At 43.7% G+C, this 26644-nt stretch overlaps 1 protein-coding gene across 1 annotated transcript in view; it reads left to right on the top strand.

The window, feature by feature from the left end:
* IL12B (interleukin 12B) overlaps window positions 1-15225 on the top strand; it is an 80301-nt gene extending 65076 nt beyond the window's left edge. Inside the window, exons 8-9 of the mRNA XM_078653738.1 lie at window positions 8624-10312; window positions 14137-15225. The gene's annotated coding sequence lies outside the window, so the exon portion shown is untranslated. The remainder of the gene's footprint in view (window positions 1-8623; window positions 10313-14136) is intronic.
* Window positions 15226-26644: the final 11419 nt, after the last annotated feature.

Below are 26644 nucleotides of genomic sequence, written 5' to 3'. Positions count from 1 at the left end.
TGCAGCAGCGTTAAGTACTGTTCACAAATATATCAATGCCTGTGTGTGCATTTCAACTGCATATTTGTTAGATTCACACAAATGCATGATATATGTGGAAGAATACCATATACCCATTACCAGGGTTCAGCCCACATGTGGCAAGTCTTGGCAATGAGTATATGCTTCGAAAAGGACTCACCTGTAGATCGCCACAAACCGGACCGTAATCCTCGTCATGAAGATCCTGCTGCTAATGTGGGACCTGGGGAAAGGGATCCACATCGGAATCTGCCTGGAAGAAGAAGAAAGGGGTGAATATACACCTTAGTCACGGCCTCCTTGAAGCAGGCAGTTGTCTGCTCGTGGAACTGGCAACTCGTAATACGGATAGCCGTGCAGCTCCCCTTGTACCACCCGATGGTGGCTGCCAATACCCGACCGCAAACCCTGTGGTCGGTGGTCTGCTGGAGGTCTCAGCTGTCAAGCGACGGTCTTCGCAAAGCCTATTCGCAGAACTTGTAATACGGAGGACGGAATGCCGAGCTCACCGTGCTCGGACCGCCACCACCGATACAGCAGTCCATTGAACCGCCAAACTCGTAATAAGGCCCTTAATCTCCGTGGGCCTACAATTCAGCGCCTTGAGACCCTCGCGGGTGATATGCCGCTCTTTACCACTCCTGGATTTATTTATTCATATTTTCTTCCACCCTACCATGTATCATTGGGTACAGGTCAGCCCACTTCAGTCATTGGCTTACCTGACTGTGAGTAATGGCATTCTGCTCTTGCACAATGTGCACATCTGCAGCATACTAATCCCTTTCAATTCAAATATTTATTAGGGAAATGTGTGCTTTTACATTACAAAATGTGTAAATATAGTTGGTTTTTAGACAAAGCTTGTTTGAGTGTCAAGGGAGTGGCAACTCCCCCAACATTGCTAGCAGGCTGCTTGTGTGACACATGTCATACAAAACCATTCACAAACAGATTAAGCATTTGCAAAGTCGAAAGGTCGACAGCCAACATCAGGTTTTTTAATTTATAACATTGCAGAATAAAAATTTTATTTACAATTTCATTTACTATATAAGTAAATAGGATAAAAATAGGGAAAACTGAAAAGAACAATTTACCATTCATCTAGTCACCACACAGCACCCAGTTGACCTGCTTCAAGGAGTTTACCTCGAAGGAGTGCTCTTGCAGAAAGAAGCCCGCAACCCCCCGTTCCCAAGGTGCCTTGACTCTCCAGAGAGAACGCTGATAGTTGCCTGCAGGGGTCATTGTGCTGAGATGATCTTGGGGAGTGTTTTTTTCTGTTTAAATTAAGACTCACTTGGCAAAGCTAAGAGAAGCTACAGCAGTAAATGCTTAATAGGTTTAAGAAGCGTTGGATACATTCTGTGACAGCAGTCACGTGGTTCTAGGTTGTGACTCACTACATCGGTATTCCACCAAATATCGACTCAAAAATGTCATCATATTGTCATCAAAATATAATGATTACAAAAAGATAGTGAACAAAAATATCAAAGTGAAGTATACCATGTTTTACTGTTTCATAAAAATATTGTAGTATAACATATTGTTGACTAGTATATTTTATTATTACATTGTTTTATTGCATTATGGTTTTATTTAATTATTTAAGTTTTTATGAAAATGTATTTGTAATTATTTTTTTTTAAATATGAAAGTAAATCATATTTTTTAAGTTGTTGGGTTTATTGGGCGTTAAGGTAGGTCGTTTTTTTTTTTAATTATGTATTCGTTTTATATAATTAAAGTCAATTATTATGTTTTAATTGTTATTTCTTTGTTTATGTTTAATTTCTTTTTTAAATGATGCAATATATTTACATTTTTGGTTGTGGATTTTATTGGTGGATTGTGGAGGTATTATTCTAAATAAAATGCATATACATGTATTAATTATGTAAACATTTTAATTTGAACATAGTTTTATATTTGCTAATTATAATAGAAAACTGCATTAACAAATCTAATGTTTTTAAAGGTCATGGGGTGTACTGGGGTTTGGGTGAGTGGTGTTTTTTTTAAGTACATTAATTATTGCTAATTGCTTAGATTTTTAACTTTGTAATGTTTGGCATTGTTTTTTTTTTGTTTACCTGCTTTATAAATCTGATTGATTTACTTTTATTGTTGGGTATGTGGAGATTAATGTTGGATTAAGTGAGACGTCATTAAATAAATTATGTAATAATTTATATTAATCTATAAATTATGTTGATTTTTTTTATTAAAAGTTTTTATTTAGCCTGTATATTTTTTTAACTTATTGATGTATTTGATAAAGCAATCATTTTCTATAAAATAACTATTAAGTTATTAATATCAGTTGTGAGATACAATAGGGGAATGGGTTGGTTATGTTTTCTTAAACAAATAATTAAGTTATAAGTAACCACAAACTTTAATATGTAAAATGTCAACATTGTAAATTTATTTTTGGTTTTGAAACTCATTTTTCATTATACTCTGGGCTTTTTTTGGTTTTTGATTTTTGTTTCTTAATGTGGGAGGTTAGGAATATTGTTTATTAAAACTAAATATTTAATAGTTTGGATAGTTTTGTAAGACCACCAATATATTTATAGCATTTTCAACTGTATTTTAATATTTGTTAAATATTGTAAGTTTCTTTATTTGATATGAAGGTTTTTATAGTTTTGTTTATATTTTTAAATAATTGTAAATATGCACTTATATTATTTGGATGTGTTAAATATAACCCCTCCGATCTATGCTCTTTCCCAAGTATTTGTTGGTCTGGAGTTAGAATAGTAGATCTGCCCCACTCCCCCAAGTATGCCCTTTCCTCAATGTGTCTTATACCGAAGTTAGGAAAGAAAATGTGACCCCTTCCCAAATGTATGCACTTTGCCCAATGTTTGATAGATTGGAGTTAGAATATTCCCCCAAAGCATGCACTTCCTTCATTTATTTAAAGGTTATACATTAATGTGAATATATTATTTTATAAATAAAGTAATGTTTGAAAAATTATAATTTATTTTAAATTATAATAATATCAATTGGAATTTAATCCATAAACCCATCAGTATAATTCTGATATTTTGGACCAAGATATTTTGACAGTTGATATGTTTGTACTTTGCATTATAAGTATGTTAAATCGATATTTTGACTGTTGGTATTTTGACAACACTATGTTGTTTACCACAGTATTTTTGTAGTCGATATTCTGTAATGAAACAGAGTGAGAGTGAGTGAGTGTGTGTGTGTGTATGATAGAGGGTGTGAGCACGTGCTTGTGAGGGGGAGAAAGAGTGACAGTGAATGAAAGTTAGTGTGTTTGTGGGAAGAAGCAACTGAGAGTGAGAGAGCTGAAGAGTGTAAGAGCGCATAAGTGAGATTGAACTGGTAACAGAGTGGTTGAGTAAGTCAATGAGTAAGAGGTTGTCTGTAAGCATTAATGTATGGGAGAGTGCGTGAAGGGGTGTGAAACTGACTGAGAATGTGAGTGTGAGTGAGTGTAAGATTGCGAGTGAAAATTCAGAGTGACTGATAGTGAGTGTGAGTGAATGTGAGATGAAGTAAGAGTGAGTGATGAGTGTATGTGAACCTGAGATTAGGTGTGAGTGTTTGTGTATGTGTGCTTGAGTGAATGTGAGTGCATGTCCAATTGAGTGAGTGTTAGTGTGTGCATGTATCAGTGTGCCTGTGGGTGTGTGTATTATGCTTGTGAGTGTGGACCTGGACCTCGCATTTTGAAGATAATTATTGGCCAGTAGAGGAAGCCATTTCAAAATGCTGACCCAGGCATACCTGAGGTAATTCTTTGTACAAGTGAGAGCATGTGTGGTATATGGCAAAGTGGCCGCCCCTGTCAAAATGATGGCCCTGGTATGCTGGAGTTCATTTTTGGCAAATGGGGCAACTCTTGGCAAAATTGCATAGTGGAGTTAATTCATGGCATAAGGGAGATTAACCATTGTATATGAGCAGTGTCAAGACCGATTTGCATATGGCTGGGTTTAAACAGGAATTGCATTGGTAGCATAAGAACTATGGATTTAGGCCCAGGTCTCTGTAATGGGGTGAATGTTTGACATTGTTCAGCATTCTGTCCATCAATTGTTCTCTTTGCATGTCTCACCCTGAGTTGGATGGCTATGCCCAGACATGAATCCCGTGCTCTCCATGCCACTGGAGTCAAGATAGCCTGGCTGTTGAGGGGTGAAATAACGCAACGGGCCCCAGGATGCTTGTTTCCAGTCCAGGGAGGATCTGGCCTAGCAGTTCAGGCTGGACTGTTCCCATGGGGAGCAGGGTCAAGACTGATTTGCATATGGCTGGGTTCAAACTGGAATGGCATGGAGAGCAAAAAAAAATATGGATTTAGGCCCAGGTCTCTATACTGGGGTGAATGTTTAACATTGTTCAGCATTCTGTCCATCAATTGTTCTCTTTGCATGTTTCACTCTGAGTTGGATGTGTATGCCCAGACGTGAATCCCGTGCTCTTCATGCCACTGGAGTCAAGATAGCCTGACTGATGAAGGGTGATACCCTGAAACGGGTCCCAGGATGCTTGTTTCCGGTCCATGGAGGACCTGGCCTGGCGGTTCGTGCTGGACTGTTCCCATGGGGAGCAGGGTCAAGACTGATTTGCATATGGCTGTGTTCATACTGGAATGGATTGGGGAGCAACGAAGCGTTGGATTTAGACCCAGATCTCTATACTGGGGGGTGAATGTCTGACATTGTTCCTCATTCTGTTAATCAGTTTTTCTTTTTGCAAAATACTGACCCTGGAATACTATATGGAATTTTTCACTTGTGGGCCACATATTGTAAATGAGGATTCTGAGCATAAGGGGATGCCCTTGACTGAATATTGGCCCTGGCATACTTAAGAAAATTCTTCACATTAGGGGTAGATCCATGCCATACCCATATTTGTTTGCAGTTTTATATAGCGCAATTGGAGCTCTTCACATGAGCACAAGTTGCATTACACATGGACAAATTCATTTTGGGTTTTTTAGGCATAGGGAGATGAAGTGATTTGCCCAGACTAATTGGATGTTGAGTCAACTCCAAGACTCGAACCTGGTTCCCCAGTTCCAAAGTTGACAGTCCTGGCCATTACACAACATCCTCTCCCCTCTAAGGGAACACTCGTGGCAAAATTCTGGCCCTGACATACTGAAGTTAGTGTTTCAAATACAGGGGGGCCCATGGATTTGAAAATAACAGGGTCAACTGCTGTGATTTGTAATATTTCCTTGGCACACTATTAAAATACTGGAAATTCACTAGCTCCCTTTAAGAGTTCATGGTTTTTTAGCAAGTTAATGTGAAAACAAAGCTTAAAAATTCAATTCACTATTAAAAAAAAAATCTTATGGTGGTAACCTCTAACTCTCCGCAGACCCTCCTCCTTCACTAGCTGGAATTTGGGGTAGTTATTATGTTCCATCTTTTTGTTTTTACTCCTCATACTTGCAACCGTATCTGTTCATTTGAATGAGAAAGAGCTGAAGATGTAAGCTTTTTGGGGACGGGTAATACTGTGACCTTGTATTATAAGGAACAAAATACACTCTGCGGTACGTTAAAAGGATATTGCAGGTCATCTCGTAGTTCTGTGAACATGTGAAAGCATTCGCCTTCAGAACACTTTCCTTGTCCCTGAACTCCTCGGTGACTTGCAATGTTACTGTAATGTATGGCAGATGCCACTTTATATGATGTAGCATCACCTCTGGAAGGGTTGTACAGTGATGCAGACCCCCGACTGGGTACTCTTCCTACTGATGGTGGTATTTACAGAAGACCAGTTGTGAAAGGGTTCGGGTGCATCGAGTTGCAGCATCTGGACACTGGACTCTTGGGGCAGAACGAAAAAACAAAGACGTTACAAAAAAAGGGACCAAAATGCGCAACAAGAGACAAACAATCTACACAAAAATGCAACCGACCGGAAATGTATTCGTTCTTGCTCACAGTATGTCAAGAATCAACTATACCATTACGGGTGGATTTCGCGTTCAGCATTTGTAAATGGGGACCTGACATGCCCCTTGCGGTTACCAGTGTAGTTTAAGAAAAACAAATACAAAATGTGTTCTAGGAAATTAAGTAACAGTCACAATGTATTGTGCAGCGCTCTGATGCTTTCTAGCTTGGGTCGCTCTATAAATTAGCAATACATTACCTTGGTCAAACCTCGAGTTCAGAGAGCCCCATAAATATTCACTACTGTCCTGTAGCTCCACCTAGCGGTACTACATGATGATGACATTGCAGTGTAGTATCTGCATATATTTAGGTCTCGTCCTTTTCCATTGCGAAGCAATGGGAAATGGGGGAGAATTCAAGTGCTCCATCGGATAGTCAAACCACCGCTTTTTTCCGTGGCGTTTTCTTCGAGTGCACGTACAGGCACGCGCATTTGGCCCATACACTTTCATGGCCATCTGTTCCTGTTGCTAATGGCCCTCCCCCCTCCCCCAGCACAGAGCGCGCATCGCGGCCGCACAGCACATCAAAGGGCTTCTCCCAGCGTGTGCTGTGCGGCTTCTCCTCCCCTAATTATGTGGCCGGCCGTACTTGTGTTTCCTGGCCGCTTCCCGGCCGATCAACTTGTATCAGTTTGCTTACATTACCATGGTTTAAGGCACACATAATTTCCTGTATCATGCCTTGCACTCCCTACCTTCTCGGGACATTCTTTGCACTTGTAATCATAGCAAACAAGGCAACTTTCGGATCAGCTACGGTCAGACAGCTATCTTGTTCGCTGTCCTTGTTTTCGACGTTTTATGTTCGCTTCCTAAGCCTTACATCAGTGACGGACCTTCGCTAGCCTTGCACACCAAAGCCTGTGATGTCACTTATATCACAGTTGCTTGAACTAGATTACCTACCCATGCCACCTGAATTTGGCACACATTTTATATTCTCTTGCTGGACATCTCATGCCGTATCGTTATTTTTACTCCTCAATTTCCACACCTGGCATTAGTTTCTTTTCATGCCTTGCACCATTTTGTCATGCTTTACTCTACTCATGCCTTGCAAGCCCTGAACCTATTATCTTCCCTACCCAATCTTTCCACCTGATATCTTCACATGCCATATACCTGTATTCTCCTCCTATGCATATGCACCCGTTATCGTCTCTCACATCAGGAAGGTTTTGTTTCCCATGCCTGCTCCTTGCATCAATCTCATGCTCTGCACCTGAAATGTCACATCAAAGGCTCTGTGCCACTTTCACCCACACAGCAACACTTACAGACACACAACGCCACTCACACCCACGCAAGCCCACTATCATCCACGCAACACCACACTCACCCACGCAACGCCACTCACCCAAGCAACACCACTCACACACGCAACGCCACTCATCCACGCAACCCCACTCATACTCATCCACGCAACCCCACTCATCCACGCAACGCCACTCATCCACGCAACGCCACTCACCCAAGCAACACCACTCACACACGCAACACAACTCACCCACGCAACGCCACTCACACACGCAACGCCACTCACACACACAACGCCACTCACACACGCAACGCCACTCACACACGCAACGCCACTCACACACGCAACGCCACTCAGCCACGCAACGCCACTCAGCCACGCAACGCAACTCACACACGCAACGCCACTCACACACGCAATGCCACTCACACACGCAACGCCACTCACACACGCAATGCCACTCACACACGCAACGCCACTGACACGCGCAACGCCACTGACACGCGCAACGCCACTGACACGTGCAACGCCACTGACACGCGCAACGCCACTGACACACGCAACGCCACTGACACACGCAACGCCACTGACACACGCAACGCCACTGACACATGCAAGGCCACTCACACACGCAACGCCACTCACACACGGGTGCAGATTGTGGGTGCAGATTCAGAGAAAACTCAGCAGCACCACCACCATTGCAATGCAATAGGTCTCGTTTTAACGCAAATTTAAGCTATAGGCCTTGTAAATGGCAAAGCCTTTTATTTATGTTCCAAAAACCAGAATGCAAAAATAAAGGGCATAATCATTTACAATGCTAATAGTTCAGACTCGCGTTATTGCGAGACCTATTGCATTTTCAATGCTTGTTTTCTCAAGCAGCCTAAAGACGCCGCTAATGGATTCACCTCAGATATCCACCGGCGCCTGAAATTGTTGCACTTTCGTAGGCCGAGGTTTACAGGCTCTTCTGGCCTCCAATCATGCGGGGGAATAATATACAGGCTTTTTGGAGAGATGGGCATAGCAGAACACTAATAGGGAGCGCCAGATCCAAGCTACAAGTCTGATCTGGTATTTAATAGCCAAAGCTGGATCCGAGTCATTGACATATTTAGCATGTATGGAATCATGCAACAAATGACTTAGAAACGCATAATAAGGTCTTTAAGGCACGCTTATTTCTTGAATGTGTACCTTTTAATCTAGCAATATATACATATTATAGCTCCTCATCGAGTGACGTTTATTCTAATGGTTAATGTTCCGAATATGAAGTTAAAAATATTAATTGACCCATACAGCCATATAATGTCCATACAATTGATCTCAGATGTCTTCTTTTCTGTTTCTGGCAGATCATTGACCCAGGAGGCTCAGAAAAAATGCGGAAGATAGAAAAAAATACAGAAGCAAAGCACGTGTGCCTGACGAAGCAACTAAACCATCGCAATTCTATTCGACCCCAGCAAGGTGGTGATAACCAGTACCACATCCAGTATTCTCACCCCATCTGTCTCATGACATTCACCCCACAATACGGGGCCAATACTGCCAGCAATCCATTGACCCCAAAAAAGAGAAGCAGACCTCCCAGCACGAAAGGCAGTGGTGGCAAGCAATGAGAGGCCATGGTCATGGGCAGGGTAAGAACCACATAGATGAGACCATGGCGCAGAGCAGGGCATTGACACGCAGTGACAGGCCATGGCAACGGCACTCCCAAAGGCAATGACCCAGATCAAGGTGTAGACTCTGAGAAATGTTGACCAAGACAAAGGATTTGACACCATCAACACAGCCTGTGGATCTCAGTACTTCCTCATCCCCTACAGAGAGGCCGTGGCATGCAAAACGTTATCAACCCCAACAAGAAACCAAAATCCAGAGCATTACATGTTTCTCCAATGAACAGTCACCCCCTGAGCAATGATGAGCCCCCAGTAAAAGACCATGACCCAGAACTAGGTATTTGCACCCATTGAGGGGCCCAGAGATGGGAGATATGCTTTACATTGCATGCGATACATCGCATGCCATTACAACGTGGTCGTTAAAACGACAGCGTTGTTACATTGCAAACCATTCCCACTCAAGTCATTACAATGACTTGCTGTCGGGGGCAGAAGGTGTTGGATTTAAAATCCAACACCTTCCCTACTGTTGCACATACTGGAGTTGGAATATTAAATGATACTATTCCAATATCCAGCACCCCGTTCAGCAAGTCATTGTAACGACTTGCGTTGTAATGGTATGCAATGTAACAATGCGGTTGTTGCAACAACCGTGCTATAATAGCATGTGATGTATGGCTTGTGTTGTAACATTGCATATTCCCCGGAGTAGGAGTAAAGTAACAACCCAAATGAGAAAGTGTGACCACAAGCAATTTATCAACTTACATGTGAGACCAAATTGCAACATTATTCGTGAACAGCACACAGATAATGCCCCTAGATTTTTTTCACAAGATCAATGGGGTTTCCTGGTGGTGATCTGTTTATTCCTAGTGAATTTATTTAGTTTATTTAGTTACCTAATATGAAATCCCACCCAGTATGGTCAGTGTAGATGTTGAAAAATATTTTTTAGGAAAGAATGGGATTTTGCCCAGGGCAACAGATTGGAGTTAGGATCAAGATTATACACTAGTTAAATCATTATATGTTTATCCAGCAACTATGAGCATTGTTGTAAGCATTTTACAGAAATTGGGGTAATTTATTTTGAGAGCAGGCACCATACCAACTTGACAAACACAATCTGGATATATTATAACACAGTGTTAAGAGGATATGTGACCAACTCCTGGTAGCACCGGCACATACACCCTGTCATTTTCCAGATAGCAGCATCATACAACATGTTCAATGTTCAAAAACACAAAATATTATAAAATTCAATGTCGATTTAGAAAAAGCAAGAAAAAGGTTATATGCAAAGCATGTAAAATTTGAGAAACTCAAATTGAATATATGAATGTTTCAAGTTTTAAGGCAAAGTGGTAGAAATACTCACAGGAACAATAGATGACCCTTAGTCGGATGTATGACATTACAACTGCTTGAGGAAACACCTGATGCTCTTTTTGTTTGTGAGACCTGGTTACATGACACTGATACTAGCCTGCCCAATCTCACTCTCCCTGATGGCTATTTGATCAAACAAATTAACAGAGAGACACGAGGTGGCGGGATCGCTGTTATTTTCAAGGAGCAATATACATGCTCCTTTATTAGAGCTGACATCTGTGACTGCGAATGCGCCAGATTCCAGATAGCTTTCTGTCCGCAGTTCACGTTCTCTGGACTTTATATTTACCGGCCCCCGGGACCTGCCTCTAAGTTTATTCAATCTTTACTAGAGGTAGTGAGCTCCCTAGTAATAGGACCATCCAATTTTACTGTCCTAGGAGACTTAAATCTGCATTTTGACCAGAATCATGACGCTACCATCAGGAATCTTTTAAGTGATTTAGCGGCCCTTCAATTGAAATCTTTTGTCCACACTCCCACACATGTGGCGGGGCACATACTCGACCCTCTCTTTTCTAATATCTTGGAGCTTAGAGTAGACGTCCCTAAATCCATGGGATGGACGGATCACTTTCTGATTAAAGCTACCATGCAGGTCAGGGAACCCTTCAAAACTATGGGGTTGAACCGGGTCCTCAAAAGACCGTGGCATAAACTCAAATCTGACGATCTCCAGTCAACATTGGGGATGTTTCCCGGTGGAGATGAGCCAGATGTTAACGCCGCATACTCCATTTTCCAGGATTGGATCGTGAAGGGACTCGATGACCTTGTCCCTGCCAAATGGACTAAAGGTCGTAGGTCACCATCTCACCCTTGGTATAATGATTCCCTTAGAGCCTGGAGGAAAGAGTGCAAGAGAGCTGAACGCCTATGGAGGCGTGAATATAGGGATGAGCATAAACGCCTGTACTTGGCCAAGCTGAAGCTTTAACATAAAGCTATTTGTTCCGTGCGTGCCGCTTTCTATGCTGAAGAAATTAAGGTCAGCCCCAACCCCACCAAATGTTTGTTCAAACTTGTACAAGAGCTTCAGAATAGTAGAGCTCCATCCTCCAATATCACCTCGGCACAGCAGTGTGAGGATCTGGCCACTTTCTTTGTAGAGAAGGTAAATACAATATATAGCTCCTTTCCGCAGCACCCTTCTGAGTCCTGTACTTATACTTGCCCTAGTTCTGAGGGGGCGGTCCTGGCCTGTATTCCCGAGATTACTGCCGATGAATTGGCTATAATCAGCAAAAAAGTTACATCTGGAAGCCCGGCAGATCCTATGCGGCCTGCCCAATTTGTTGATTCTCTGAATTTTTTTCTGTTACCCCTCAGATCTCTTCTTAACCTGTCCTTTTCCACGGCAACAGTTCCTGATGCTTGGAAACAGGCCTGGGTCTCCCCGATTATAAAAAAGCAGACGCTGGATCCATCCAAACCGGAGAACTTTAGGCCAATATCCCTTCTCCCCTGGGTTGAAGCCCATGCTAACTCTGTGCTTGAACAATTTGTGCACCAAAATGACATCCTGGACCCATCCCAAAATGGGTTCAGACCGGGCCACAGCACAGAATCTGCATTGCTGGCTACTACCGAATACCTCCGAGAGATCCTTGACGCCGGTCAGAGTGCAGCGCTGATCCTGCTTGACCTCAGCGCTGCCTTTGACACGGTGTCGCACAGGATCCTGCTCTGCCACCTGGAGGAATTTGGTATTAGGGAGTGTGCCTTGGAATGGTTCCGGTCATTCCTTCAGGACACATCCTTTTCGGGTTACTGACCCTCTTTTCCTGTCCAAGTCTCACCATATTGGTCAGGGGGTCCCCCAGGGCTCTGCGCTTAGTCCGTCCCTTTTTAATCTTTATGTGCAGCCGCTTGCGGCGATCGCCAGAGAGTGGGGCTTGACGCTGGTATCATATGCTGATGATACTCAGCTGGTCGTCACACTCTCTGAGAGTCCATCTGCCGCTGCTACAGATTTAGGGATGGAATAGCTGCAGTTGCTCACTGGATGACCAACAACTGTCTCCAGCTTAATGCCGACAAAACGGAGATTCTGCTGTTGGGGAAGAATATGACCTTGTGGAACGAACGCTGGTGGCCTCCCTCTTTAGGTATGATGCCTGCTCCTAAGGCTTCAGTGAAAAACTTGGGTTTCTGGATGGATTCCTCATTGGGCCTCCAGACCCATACCAAGAGAGTGGCAGCGACTTGTGTAGGTCTACTAAGGAGCCTTCGCCCCATCTTGGGCTTCTTCGAACCCGCTATGCGTCAGCTTGTGGTTCAAGCTATCATCTTGTCACGCTTAGACTATGCCAGTGTCTTACTGTTAGGTGCCAACAAAACTGAAGTAGCCCATTTCCAGAGAGTTCAGAACTCGGCTGCTAGGACCCTGGTTGGTCTTCCCCGGAGATGCTCTGCCAGAGCTACGATTAAAAAACTGCACTGGCTTCCAGTAGAATCTCGTATTAAATTTAAGGCACTTTCAGCCTGATTCATCAAGCCGAAATCGGCTCGCAAAGGGCCAGATTCTGAGAATCTGGCCCTTTGCGAGCCCTATTTTTGCATTTGGGATTCATCATCCCAAATGCAAAAATCGGTAATAGCGATTTCGCTATTTTGCGAGAAATTACATTTAAGGAATCTCTATTTGAGATTCATTAAATGCAATTCATCATCCATTTAAAAATTGCGAATTCGCAATTTCGGCCCGCTATTTACCGCGAGGTCAAACCTCGTGGTAAATAGCGAAAACTTACAAAAATGCTTTTAAAAGCATTTTTCTAAGTTGCATGTTGCACACACACATGTCCTTTGGACATGTGTGTGCGCAACACCTGTTTCAATTTGCATTTAAGGGGTGCTACAGGGTGTCCTTTGGACACCCCTGGCACCCTTTAAATCGCTATCTTATTTGCGATTAGCTAATTGCTAATCGCAAATAAGGAATACTCCCCATTCATTCCTATGGGCCTTTTGGCCCATAGGAATGAATGGGGAGTTATTCTTTATTTGCGATTAGCAATTTGCTAATCGCAAATAAGGAATGTGTAGGAATCGCATTTCTTTATGCAATTCCTACATGAATCCCGTTTTGCAAGTCCTTAATAGCGATTCGTTATGAATCGCTATTAGGGGCTCGTAAAACGGGAGATTGATGAATCAGGCTGTTTGTCTGGCATTTAAAATTCTTAAACTTCAGAGCCCGGCCATTTTGCGCCCTCTTTTGGCTCCTTATGTCCCACAACGTAATTTACGCTCCCTTGGTCAGCACCTTGCAATCATCCCTAGGAGCAGGCTCACCGTATGGGTGGACGCTCTTTTCGGGTGCTGGGAGCTAGGCTCTGGAATTCCCTTCCGGTTACCATCCGCGGTATTGAGAATCTGCTTGCTTTTCGTAAAGCCGTGAAGACCATCCTGTTCTCCTCCTCCTAAGGCTTGTGCCCTGTTTGGCCCGCTCCATTCATGCCACCCTCATTGATCGCTAGCGCCGGGACGCCTCTTTGCTGGGGCAGCTGTTGCGCTCTTACAAACTAATAACATAACATAACATAACAACGCATGCTTTTACATCGCATGCCTTTACAACGCAAGTATTACAACGCAGTCCATTACAACGCATAGTGCTTTGGGGTGCTGGATAGTGAATAATTTAATTTACTATTCCAACTCCAGTCCCCGTGGACACTAGGGAATGTTATTTGATAGTAAATTAACCTATTCCCTATCCTAGAGCGCCCCCCAGAGCAATGCGTTGTAATAGTTTGCGTTGTAATGGTTGCGTTGTAAAGGCTCTGCGATGTAAAAGTTGCGTTGTAAAGGTTGTTTACCCCCTTAGTCACTTTAGGTCCCAAAAACAGCCACCAAAGGCTGATCTTGCACTTGAATGGGAAATAGTGAGGAGCAGAGTCCGTGATCTTCCACGTTGGTACACGTTGGTGTTTGCAATCTTCTGGTTCCTTCTCTGGAGGATTTCAATAACAGCTCTAAGTGGGAGATATACCTCCATTCCCCTACTTCCTTCTAAAACAAAGAGTCCCAAAAAGTTTTCTCATGCTGGGAAAGTGACTTATGGTCTTTCCTACAGCCGTCAGTTCCTCTGGGCAGACTTCAAAGCACAATGTCCCTTTTTCATTTTGTGTCCCTATAAAAACAACTCCTCAGGGTAGTTCAAGTCTCTGGATGCCAGCAGGAGTCCGGATTCCTCCAGTCTTTTTTGTCCAGTAGGCAGGCAGAAGCTTTTTTTCTTCCAGATGTTTATTCACAGGGCAAGGACTTTTCTGAGGAAGTGGCGGCAAGGTGCCAATTTTATTGTGTGCATTAGTAAAGGATTGGAGAATTCCCTATACCCAATTTTGACTACTTTCTCTGATAACTCCAGTCTCCTTTTTACATATTTCTGAAAAGCCCTGATTCTGCAAAATCAATCCTTAATTGGCCACTATCATCCCCAGCATAATATACCTGCCCAACCACAGGCCAAGTTGGTGAACAATATACTGATAAAGGTAATGACTAAGAGAGGTGTCAACCTTTAATTAGAAGCCATAATCCTAATCAATCTATCTGTCTCCACCAGGAGGCCATTGATCAGCCTTACCAAAAGATCTTGATCCAGAAACAAGACATTCCAGCATCCATCTTTCAACAACAGATCACATGAGTCGCTGTAGTCATAGAGGGCCAACATTTGATTCAATCATTCCTTTCCACTGTGCCTCTATCATGGTCCTTGCCACCATCTGCCTAAATCTAGTTGACGGATCATGAACAACTGACATCATTTTCACATAAAATCTATATTTTTAAAGTATCAAAGATTTTTTTCTAATTTATTCTAATATATATTTAATAGTATTTAATGTAAAAATGTCGCCAAAGAACCGAATAAAATATATATCAAACATTTACACTTGGTTTGTGGGATCAAACATTTTGTTGCACTATCAGAACTGTGGCTGTGTGGATGGAGTGGCAGCCAGAGCTTGAAACATGTAGCTTGATTTAAGGTTGGTGGTAAAGGGAAAGCCTTTAACATCTGGGAGGAGTGCTAAATCCAGGGAAGTATCTACTGCTCAGTGGTGAGCATCCGACCGTCAGTGATCCCACCTTGTCAATATCGTATTTAACACATGATGCTGCATAATGCCCGGCGCTAAGTCAACGGTGGCGGGAACACCATTACATTATTTCTACAAATAGACATCCAAAATGTGATGAACATCTCACTCTCAGATACGCATTCACAAAGGTGGGGCGTAACTCTGTTCAAGTTATGATGGAATTCAACCTACCATTGTGGCATAGAGAATATCACAAGTAAACAATAGGACTACTCAGCCTTATGCCAAATGAGTCTTTCTAGGTAGAGATATAAGCAGTAGCAGCTGGCACAGGTAAGAGCGGTGAGGCGGTGGGGTGGGGCGGGCTAAGAGGGAAGCCAATAGATAATGGGATAGAAAATAAATAAATAATAAAACCACTTACCTTGCGCTCGCCGCATCGCCGAGTTCTGGAAGTTGATTTCTTGTAACGCTGTGGGAGTAATATTCCTTATAACATTATACACAGTGGAAATGTGTGCCTTTCTTGGACTCTGAAGAATAGGAAAGACTAACTGAGGAACCCACCAGTCATGCAACAGCACAACAGTGCTGACTTACCTGACGGTGGATACACTAGTCATAAATACACTCATAAAGAGGATTCTTGTCTCACTGCTGTTCAAATGTTGATACGTAACATTGATGTGACATCTAATGTGAATGTGTACTGGTTGCAGTACAGCTAGTTTTCAGATTGGGGTTGGCACATTGACTAAAAGGCTGATTTAGACTTTGGCAGTCAGAAGTAAGTCGTTGATTTGGCAGAGTATGTTAAACACACCATACCGAGGATCCTCACCCCCCCAATTTAGGAATTTTCCGTCAGTTGCTGACAACTCTAAACATTGGCAGGACCCGCTGTCACTGTGGTGTAGGAGAGTAAGGTGTGCTTCCTATGGTTACCCCCACTTTTTGCTGTGATTCTCTGGTTTTTCGACTTTAGTGTGGCTGTGGACCTGCTAATCAGGCCCACAGCCCAGCTGTTCTCTCTTTAAATTGATACCATGGACTTTAGGTACATACCATATTGATTACTGGGTCACCCTTGTAAGCCCCTGTATAGTGTACCCTAGGTACCCAGAGCATTGGTGCACCCTAGGCCTACCAGGGGCTGCCACATGTATTGTGCCACCCCTGGTTTGCCTTCCAAACTGACACCACAGGTCTGTTCTTACAGCCTGGGTAAGGTGGTGTAATCACCCCTTACTTAGATATAGTATACCTGTATTTATATACCTATATAGACACATATACACCTATAAGCCACTCCTAAGACAGACCTCGACAATCCTGGAGGTAGAGTGCTTGGTTTTATGTGAGAGGGTGCCCTAGCATAAGCTGAGCACCTCTGCAGCTTTCAGAACCATCTCCTTATAGCTGTTCTATGATATAGCCATACCATATACTCTTAAGTGCATTATAATCCTTGCGGTTAATGCTAACTTTGGTTTGGCTTTATTAAAACATGTAGTGTAAGGTGTCAAACATTTTGGAATACTACCCCCCCCCCCCCCGCCAGTCCTGGTGGTGGGGGTAGCATTCCACCCTTCTAGAGGGAGAAGACATGTAGTTACTGGTTTACCCGGTTAAAGTTAAACAGAGCCTCAGCATCACAAAATGGATGCTGATGCCACAGACACGAGTCTGCCCTCCTGCTGCTGGACGAAACTCTGGCAGGGGAGGCCTGGACAATAGGTTTCCTGCCCAGGGAGGTGCTGGCATCTCCCCAGACAGGCTCTTAGGGTATTGGGGCAGGGAGGGCTGCATCCAGTAAATACTTTTTTTAGGACACTGCCTGGGGCACACAAGGTGCTCCATGCATTTCCCAGTTCAAACCGGTTGCTGGGGCACTCAGCCCCAGCTCTGGCGTGAAACTGGACAAAGGGGAAGGGGTGTAACCACCTCCACCCCAGGTCCACCCATAGGATGGCCCTCAGAGTTAGTCCCAACCCTAAACGTACTATAAGTATAGAACCCCAGTCCCTAGGACTTTAGATTACCCTGGACGAAACTCTGCAACATATATTCTGGACCTTCGACATTCCATTTCGACTTGAAGATGGAAGAAATCTCCCTTGTGTTCAAGGAGTGACCACCCGGTCCAAACAGGCACCAACAGTATCTTTGCCGGTCTGCATTTTCAAGGCTCCCACCGGATCCCAAAGAATCTGAGACACAGGACACAAACTTCCAGACATCTCTGACCCCAACCTTCGCTCACAGCAAAGCTGAGACCCGTGGTGGACACGAGAGACGTGGGACCGGAACTCCTGGACATCAACTTCCCGAGGTATCCCGAAAATGTGCATTGGGGTGCTTGAAGCCCCAGACCCGAGCACCTTTTGCACCGAAGCTCAGAAGCCCACACTCCAGAGTGTCCCGTGGGCCCGCTTTGTGAATTTCCGCTTTACGCGTCTTTGCAGTTCCTAGTCCGTTGGCTAGTGAGCCCCCAAGAAGACTATCCTTTGTTTCAACTTGCTTTCCTGGTTGCTCCAGGCTTGCTCCAACTTCCCTGCAAAGTAGAAGTTCCACAGACCTTGCTGGTCTGCACCGAAGCCAATCTTGACATCCTGCATGGGTTGCGTTTTCCAAGGCTTGTTGGGTTCAATCTGGATACCGACACTGCAGTCAACTAGATCCTTTGTGGGACAGCTAGAAATCCAGCTCCTGGTTGTGATCAACGCCTCCTGGACCTCATGGCTGAAGAGACAAACTTCACCTTTTCACCTGAAATTACCCGACATCTGGTGGCATCTTTCTATCGCCGCCCTGGTCACTGGCTAGTGGCCCAGACTCTGTCTCCTCCGCTTTCAGGTTCTTCACATCTCTGATCCACCCTTGGATCTGCCCGGACACTTTTCCTCTGGTCGCCTGCAGCACTTCTTCGCAGCTCTTCATTGGAATCGACAACGAAACCCGACATAAAAAGACACCTATGTACCCGGCTTCCCTGGGTGAGGTAACACGAGTACTCCGGTGCTCCCATGGGTATTGACTCTCCAAGTGTCCTAGTCTAAAAGGGTTCCATCGCAGTTCACCTCCTTGTACCCATTTTCTTTAAAATTGTAACTTGTTTGTTTCCCATAGAAAGTCAATGGTAACCCGTGGCTGTGTTTAGACACTGCACGCGTCTCCCGTGGGCCTCCTACATCCTAACCTTTGGTTGTCTTGAGTAGCCCCAGCGATTCCACAGGCCCTAGACCTGCTTTCTCACGTGGTTCTTATACCACTATTTTAGTATATGGTTTGTGAGGCCCCTAGGGCAAAACGTATACTATGCAACTTATCGTATGCTAATTAAGTTCCTTGTATTGTACTTTAACCTCTAACCTCATAAAGAGTCCAGAGGGGTTGTGTTTAGAATAAATACATATATATTTTATATAAACCTTGTGTGGTGTGCTTTCATTTGGTACTCAATGGATTATAAATGGTAAAATAGCTTGCTTAACTCATCTCCAAGTCTTAGCCTGAAGGCTGCTCTCCACAGCTACCACTAAGGATAGCTTTCTATAAGGTTGACTTTATAACCTGCCATCAATAAGGGGCGATTAGACTGGTGCAATGAGCCCACTAGAACTAGTGGACATCATATACCAGGCTTACTTCTCAAATGTGGTTCCTGACAATTCATTAATTAAAAGTTTGCCAGATGGTAACATCAAAAGGATGGTACCATCCGTCAAACTTATAACATGCTTTTGTTTTTCAAAACTAAAAACCCAAAAAGGGATTTTGTCTTTGAAAAAAAGAAAAACTAATGACCCTGCTCTCCAGATGATGTGGCGGTCATTAACATGTTTTTACTGTCCCTTCTTGCCACTTTATTCACATCGGTAAGGGAGAGTAAAATCTGGCCATTTGACCTCCGACTCTAAATTGGGCGGTCAGAGGAGTATGTCCGTAACAGAGATGGAGAAGTGTCCATCGCATGCATACTACAGATCCGCCAGTCTATATATCAGACATGCAGGCCTTCCGTTTGACAGAAAAGGTACTCTGTTGCGACAGAGTACCCTCTACACCAAACTCTAAATCATCCTGTAAGTCCTTTGTGTAAGGGGATCTAGAAAAACAATCTCTGTGTCTCTAGAAAAATCTAGGGAACTGATCAGTGAGACATAAAGTATAGTGATTTCGAGAGACCTCAAAGATACCTGTTGGACACATAAGTCCAAAAATCTGTCTTATGCTAGTTAAGATTTTACTTACTCAGTTGCCTCTGTTTACGATAGAATTCGCTTATGCATGGATTCTATACACCACGTCAACATAGATTTTGTAGCAGATCATTAGTGACATTAAATCTTGCTAATCTTCTTTTCCCGTATTTTCTATAGGCATCAGCATACATTTGTAAAAAAAACTTTATAAATTACTGCACTGTTACTTGCCATAATTTATTTAGCAAAAGAGGCTGAATAAATAAAATCGGTTATGCCATGTGCCAATTTAAGGATTGTTTTTGTGAACAGAATTTGAAACCTCTGGTTAAGTGAAGAATGCCAGTAAAGGAAATGTATCATATTTAAGACCCTTCCGTGTTTTATTTGTGTATTCTATTTCTGAATTGTATTGTGGATTCTTTATTTTGCAATCAGTGTCAAAGGGAATTGTTTAAATTGGATGATTGTATAGGTCAATCAATATACCAAACTCTAAATAAACTAGTTACATTTAATGCAAAGAGCTACGCATGCAAGGGTTGGGAAACGTTAGAGATTGCAGCAGTCACCATTTCCCAGGCCGGGTCTCAATTTCCCGCCTTTTTGCATGTACCCCTGTGTACTAAAACTTGCAGACGCATCATGGTGAAGTGGGTGGGATGTAACAAAGAGCAGGCAAAGAGTGAGAGGTACAATCCTTCAGAAAGCATAAGCACCCCCACTTGCGTTTAAGATATTGTGAAAGGACTTACTGGTTGAGCCACCACAGTTTCTTCACTGGAATGGGTGCTGTAATACAAAGAAGTCAAAATAAAGTGGCAGGGAATTGAACGCAGAAGTTGGTAGGCAGCACACACAGCTTACATGCTAATGTTGAGGTCGTGCTTCTGATTCCAGTGTGATTGTTCGTTTTTTGGAATGAGAGCTACATGGGTGCATTGAATTGGCAGCTTCATTTTGCAGCTGGTGACGTCATCACGTGGGACGTCCATGTACTTGTTGAATGAGGATGTCTGGAAATGGTGCCTGTGAATTCCCACTTGACAATCCAAGATACTCAGAAATGACAGAGTAGGTCAGATGTGTAACACTGACAGAACAAACAAGTACCAGTGTCACGGTCTTCATTTCAACTTTTGATTACAGTGCCTCTTGTAGGTTCTTGGTTAATTTAAAGTAGGCTTCCTATTCAAGGCGATGCATGTTTAAGACTGGGTTTGCAGACCTGTCCATTAATTGTACACTTCTGCAATATACCGTGGGGCTGCACCTGTGCTGCCCTTTCCTTCCTCTTGCGTGCTTGTGTTATCTCTCTGTGAAGTGCAGTAACATTTACAATGGACTAGGGTGGCAATGACATAGACGTGATGATACACACAAATTGCAATAGTGTTAGTGGCAATAAAAACATCCCTTCGCTGTTTTTGTCAAGCCAACCATATATTTACATTGGGGTATTCTATCGGCAACAAGTGATACAACTTCAATACAATCTTACAAACAGGACACACACAACACATGTTTGTGCAATCCCAGTGGCCCTTACATATACATATATGTGTGTGTGTGTATGCGACACAGCAAAAGTGGAATACTTCCGATTCCATGGGTCATATTGCATAAAGTGCCCCGGGTGTGCAAAGGGCATTTGCGACCACTTTGCGTGCCCCAGGGGCTCTTTGGTATTACAGAAGGGACCGCAGATGCTTGTGCAGCCACTTCTGTAATACCGATAGTGCTGGCGTACATAAAGCAACAGCGCTATCTGCAGGGGGCATTCTCTCATTTGCATGGGGTTGTGCCCTACGCAAATGAGGGAATCCCTTTGCCTCTTCACCCGCGCCTTATAACAGGCGCAGAGGCAAAGAAGCCCTCATAAGGCGCACTGAGAGTAAGTCATCTAAAAGATGGTGCACTGTCAGCGCTCTGAAGGGGGTAAAGGGGACCCATGGACCCCCCAGACATCCCCTTGCAGGCGGGTGCAGTCAATGACTGCCCCCGCTGAAAGGGGATCTCTAATCCCCTTCAAAGGTGCAGGCGGGTAGCCGCCTGCACTGTGACAACACGGAGCAGCTGTATAGCAGCCGCTCCGTTTTTCACATGAGTGCGCTGCCCCCAGGGCAGCGCACGTTCGCGGCTGCCCAGAGGGCAGCGCATTCATGGTAATAGGGCAAATTTTTACTGTTGCGCCCGGCACAAACAATGAAAATGCATTTTTACCATAATACGGACCCATATGCAAACCATGCAATCCTTGCTTTGCCCTAAGATGTCACATATTGACACAATCAGTATGCTGTCTTTTTCATATGTTAAATTGACTGTCAGTGTTTCACATACTTGTCAGGTATAGAAATGTTTGAAGGTTTAATGTCTCACAGACATTGCATAATGGAACACATAGGAGATTGCATGTTTGAGTTACCCATGCTATACATTGACAGGAACAACATGACATGTTTTGTAAGTGTCACTTGTCATGCTTTCCTTACATTTTAGGCAGAAGTTTCTTGAAAATATTAACTTATTGAAAGATTGGCGACTTCTGACCCAGGACAAATATCGTCTGGTAGAAATGAGCCAAATCTCTTTGATGCGATTGATGTATCTAATGTGAAATATCACCACAGACATTTCCTGCAGTAGGAACACCATTAAACACTGTGTTGTCAATAGAATCACCTAAAACTGTTTGACGCCAGAGAAGTGGCTTCCATTTTTGGCTGATTATGTTTTTAGTTCCAGGCTCAAATTTAGACTCAAGGGTCCTTTGACAGATGCAAAGCTATACTCCACAGGCTATCGGATCAAAACAAGATAATAGAACCAATAGAGGAACCAATAAGGCGTGTACTAACATACAACAATGAGGCTGTAGACATCAGATGAATATTTCAAAAGCTTTGAAACATAATCAAAAAATATACTGAAATTGGCCACTGGCAGGTGCAAAACTAATATCACATTTAGAAGAGTACCCTCCCTAAAGCATAAACCGATCAGAAGCCACTTTACCATTGAAATAGAACAAACCTGTCTGGAAAACTCACAGAAAGGTTTTACAAGGTGCAGGACTAGCAAAGCATGCACCATTGAGAAACACATGAAGGGGTCCAAGGACACAGATGGTGAAACACTGAGGATCAACAAAAGAACTAAATGTGGATCTCAGTATGTGATCCACATTTTGGAATGCCCTGTGGATTAAGATGTGTGGGGAACACCATGTCTCCCTTGATAAAGCGTGTATATTGGTACACCTAAGGTTTGTTCAACATAAAAATCCAACATATGCACTTGCCAAATATTACAACAAAATACACACTAGGCAAACATTGAGTTACTATAGGATTGATATGGATACTAAAAACAAAAGAGGAGGAAATCAGAAATTACTTCTTCAACAACTAGAATCAAAATATATCATAAGGTTAAGGAGAAGACAGCCATATGATCTCAGCAATGATGAGAAACTCTGCATCCACTTATGAGGTAACACGGAATTATAAAAGAAAAATATATTATTGAAAATAAGATACAAGAAGTTAACAAGATCACAGTCTGTGGGACTAGACCAAGCTTCCAAGTACAACAACTAAGAAAGATAGGTTGAGTTGATCGCAATCGCCTATTAATACATTATGTACCATGAATTATTGATTATGACAGATCATTTGGAACCAAATTGTATTGTAATTGCATTTATATAGCGCTTACAACCCCTGATGAGGCAGCGAAGAGCTTTTTCGGCGAGTATCATGCTTTTTTCGGCGAGTATCACGCTATGGAACCCAAAAAGGATTATTGGTGAATTAGTATTGTGAAATATGAGATTCATTTGAGCAGTGGATAATTTAATCTGTTATTTGGATTGAGAAGGATAGTGAATGGACAGAAGAGAAAAAGGTTTGCATTTATATAGCGCTTGCTACCACTGATGAGGTGTTGAAGCACTCTTTGTCGAGAAGCGGAATGTGTAACTTGAACAATATGCCACTTAGGCTACAAGTTGAAGTGATAGTAGACTACTCCATCACTCATTGGGAAAAATAGGATGATAAATGATTGAGAAACATTACATTACCACTTAAATAACCTCACAGCAGGACCGGGGAATCCGCAGCGTACTCGCTGCACCAACTAAGTTCACCCTTTGTGGCACCATCCAGTGTTCAAGTTGACGACCATCATCCAAACTAACTCACCCATCTCAGCCGGGATGGAAGTACAACCGGCGTTGAGGTGAGCCTCCGTCTTCCTCTATGCACTTCCATGTACACGTCCCTACTCTTTATCGTGTTTGTATTCCAACTGATGATTTGCTGGGCTTTTTACACACTCTTGTATTTACAGATTGGTCTTCACACAGTCCATCTGTCCAATAGCCCTGAAGAAGTCGTGGGTCCCTAACCTGATGAAACACGTGTTGACTGGGTATCTGTTCTGCATTAAACAAAGAGAAAACACAACATTGGATTACTGTCATAATACTGTGTATATGCATGTTTGAACTTTAGACACGCAGTATTTGTGCTGAATACTAGGATCACATGTGCACAGGCCACCTGAACCAATCAGTAAATGATGTCACACACTCAAAGACTGAACTCAGACCAATTTGATTTGTATAAAAATATTATTTAGTTATATTTCCTAGAACCAAGCAAGCCTGGTTCAGGTCAGTGAAATAATACTTAACAAAATCTTATGCAGTGATTTACAGTTAAATGCAGCTTCAAATGCAGTGGGTTGAATTACAGGTAAGTCAACCGTTTGAAATTACTTTTCAGTTACTTTACAAATGACTCTGCATGTTACTTTTTAGACTACTTTTTAAGTTACTTTTGCTAAGCAGTGTGAAACGCCCAGATATCACACAGAGACATTTCTTAGACAAAAGGTAAGTAATTCACCTTTAGTACAATTGCAGTTTTTCAATGTTTCATACAAACCAACTCCACACTTGGAAGAATTTTCAAGGAAAAGCAGTGCAATCCTATGGAAGGAAATGAAGTTAACAGTTTGCAGGCAAGTACTTATTTGTGGGAGTTGGTATTCTGGGGTTAGAACCAGGGTTCCCCCAGGGTCAAGGATGAACTCTAGGAACAACCTTGGTGGCACTAGGGCAGCCAGGTGCAGAGTGCTGAGGCCCAATGTTGTCCAAGGGGGGTTAGGGGGCCTCCAGTTGGTGGCTGCTCATGAGCAGGCCACAAGGTTGTGGGAGCAAAGCTCCTGGTGTTAGGCTCAGGGCAAACGGGGATCCGAGTTAGCAGACAAAGTGCACGGGCGACAGCATAGGGGTGGCTGGGTGCAAGGTGCTGTTTTAGTATTGTTTGCCCTATTGATTTCAATGGGAATTCTCCAGTTGAAACAAAGACTGCAAGCTAGGGGACGAAGATCTTCTGGAGGTAACCACCAGTTGGAGAGGTAAGTTGGGTGTGCCTGGGGATGCTGGGACACCAGTGGTTGCGACGCCCAAGGCAATGGGACGTCGGGTGCAGTGGTGTCTTTAGGCATCAGTTTTTCTTGCCAGCTCTGGTTGTGTTCGGGGGGATCATCCAGAAAGGGGCTGCGGGCATCAATTGGAGATTTGAGGAGGGTCAGAGATCACCAGATCTCAGGTCAGGATCACCGGGGAGACCTCCTCGTGGTGTTGGGCCCTCGAACTCGGGCCATGGGAGTCGGGTGAAGAGTGGTGCAGACTCGCAGATTTGGCTGGAGCCAGAGTCTGTGGGTGAGCAAATCCAGTGCTTACCGGTGAGCAAATCCAGTGCTCACCGGAGACAAAATCTTGGTTTTGGAAGGCAGGGCAGGTCCTTCGGGTTCTTGAGGGCTGCGGGCTGCAGGACACACTGGGATTTTGCTGGAGCAGATTTGAGGTGCAGACAGGCTGGTAGGGCCAGGGCCAAGTCAGTGGGCGTCCTCCTCTTCTTTGTTCAGCACAGCTTCTTCAGTCCTTCTTCTTCTGGTTGGTTCTTGTCTGAGGAGGCAAGGTTCAGGGTTGCTCCTAAATACTGGATGTAGGGGCATTAGAGTTAAGTAAAGGTCAGGACCAATAGGACCCTTCCTTGAGGTGGGTACCCCCTTATTATGCCACCCTCCAGTGGGAGGGGGGCAAATGTCTCTCTCTGGTGGGCTGGGTCCCCCCATCTGAAAGATGGCGGATACTGAGAGTTGTGCATCACCTCGCCTCCCCCACCTGAAGGGTGGGATTTGCAAAGGTGGGCACACCTTCCTTCCTCACTTGGTTTTCCCGACGATTTTCTTGTCCAAAGTGGGGGGTAGAACCAGTGGTGGCCATTTTCTGGAAGCAGCAAATAGCTGTAGTAGGTCACAAAAGCAGCAAGCCTTTGAAGCTTTCCCTTCATTGACCCTGCCCATCCTTGGGGAGGAGGCTTGGCACCTCGTCCCAGGATGTGCATTGTTTCAGACCCCCGAGAACAGCAGAAACATGTCAGGTGGTGGCAGCTGGTGAGCAGCCACTCAGCCAGGACACTAGAGTTAGGTCGTTTTTCAGGGGGCATCTCTAAGATGCCCTCTGAGTCCATTGTTCAATAACTCCCACACTGGCATCAGTGTGGGCTTAATGTGCTGAGAAGTTTAATACCAAACTTCCCAGTTTTCAGTAAAGCCATTACGGTGCTGTGGAGTTCATAATGACAAACTCCCAGCACCACATACTCTTGAAGGCATGACTGCACTTATAATGTCTAAGAATTGGTTTAGATACTGTAGGGGTATCTCATGTACCTGTACCCTCATCACTTGTATAGTGCACCCAGCTAGAGAGTTGGCTGACCTATGCCAGGGCAGTGGGTTGTAGGCATGGCACACAAGGATGTGTGCCATGTCGACTCTTCACTTTGTTCTGCACCAAAACATGCCACCTGCCATGGCAGTGTATGTGTGTAAAGGTACAGGGCCCCTAAGGGTGGCACAATCAGGGTTGCAGCCCTTAGAGGCCTTTCTTGGCCACAGTGCCCCTGGTACCTCTGGGACCATTTACAAGGGAATGACATGTGGCCAAAGAGTGCCAATAGGGTATTGTATTATTGTAGTTTAGGGAAAGAACATAGGCC

Source organism: Lissotriton helveticus, chromosome 7 (genome assembly GCF_964261635.1).
Source record: "Lissotriton helveticus chromosome 7, aLisHel1.1, whole genome shotgun sequence".
NCBI lineage: Eukaryota > Metazoa > Chordata > Amphibia > Caudata > Salamandridae > Lissotriton > Lissotriton helveticus.
This window is presented reverse-complemented; position numbering and strand designations above follow the sequence as displayed.